The following is a 984-nucleotide window of genomic DNA, read 5'->3' as shown; positions in this document are numbered from 1 at the left end:
AAGGTCTCTCTCATCTTCTGGAAAATCAGGGAATTGTCTGTGGTATGGTTGAGCAAAGACATGGCCTCTTGGCAAGCATCACCATCAAGCTGCCTTTCAACATTAACAGTCCTTTGGAAATTTGGGCCCCCTGGAGAAAAGTCAATTGGGCTATTTGGTGGCATTGCAGATCCTCGACGAATCTTGCTCTGGACTGTTTTCAGGCGCCAATAAATGTATCCCTGTGCTGCTTGCAGCATCATAGAAGTGTTCCTGAAATGAAAAAAATTAAATAAATGCTTTGTCATACCAGGCTCATGAGAAATCTCACGAATTCAAATATCAATGTCAGTCCCACACAGTTTTGTGTCACAACATGACATGAAAGAGTTAACAATAATAATGCCTATTACATAGCCCTTCTTGGAGTATGGATCCTTGAGGGAAGGGAACAACATCACTATCCCACGTGCATAATCTTCTCTGATTGCTTTAGTGGGGCGGTGCCTAAGAGGAGATTAATTAGTACATGTATGCAATGGCCATGCAGTTATTTGGCACAAATAAAAACAATGTGAAACAAACATACCCATGATTGTCAATCATGTGAGTCACCAGGATGTTAACCATTTTTCTTCTTGCAGCATCTGTTAGGGTTTCTGTTGTTTGGTACTCCTGTAGTACTTCTTCACCCCCAGACTTGCCTCTTAGCACAGCTTCAATCAACTAATAAAAAACCAAAACATTAGAATACAAAACATGGTGATAAATAGCTTTTCTAGAGAAAAATGTGAAAGCATTAAGAAACCTGTTCAGCAGACACAGCATCACGTGTATCCTCAATTCTTTGTCTCTTGCTAGGGACATCATCTAGGATTATAGTTGATGCACTTGAGCTGAAGCTTGAGTCAGACGTCTCAGAAGAAGAAGACAAGGAGAAATCAGAGAATTCTAAAGGAATAGAAAAAATGCAAATAATTATATTATGTAAGGTGTAAAGTGCTT

At 39.5% G+C, this 984-nt stretch overlaps 1 long non-coding RNA gene across 1 annotated transcript; it reads right to left on the bottom strand.

Annotated features, from left to right (window-relative positions):
• Positions 1-224: 224 nt before the first annotated feature.
• LOC123490390 lies at positions 225-590 on the bottom strand. Its single transcript, XR_006660933.1, has 3 exons — positions 569-590; positions 393-486; positions 225-252 (listed from the first exon to the last, which is right to left on the bottom strand). It is a non-coding gene; the product is annotated as an uncharacterized LOC123490390 (long non-coding RNA).
• Between the last annotated feature and the right edge of the window lie 394 nt (positions 591-984).

The sequence above is a fragment of the Coregonus clupeaformis genome, unplaced genomic scaffold, assembly GCF_020615455.1.
Source record: "Coregonus clupeaformis isolate EN_2021a unplaced genomic scaffold, ASM2061545v1 scaf3805, whole genome shotgun sequence".
Lineage (NCBI taxonomy): Eukaryota > Metazoa > Chordata > Actinopteri > Salmoniformes > Salmonidae > Coregonus > Coregonus clupeaformis.
The sequence above is the reverse complement of the archived record's forward strand: the minus strand, read 5'-3'. Positions and strand labels throughout refer to the sequence as shown.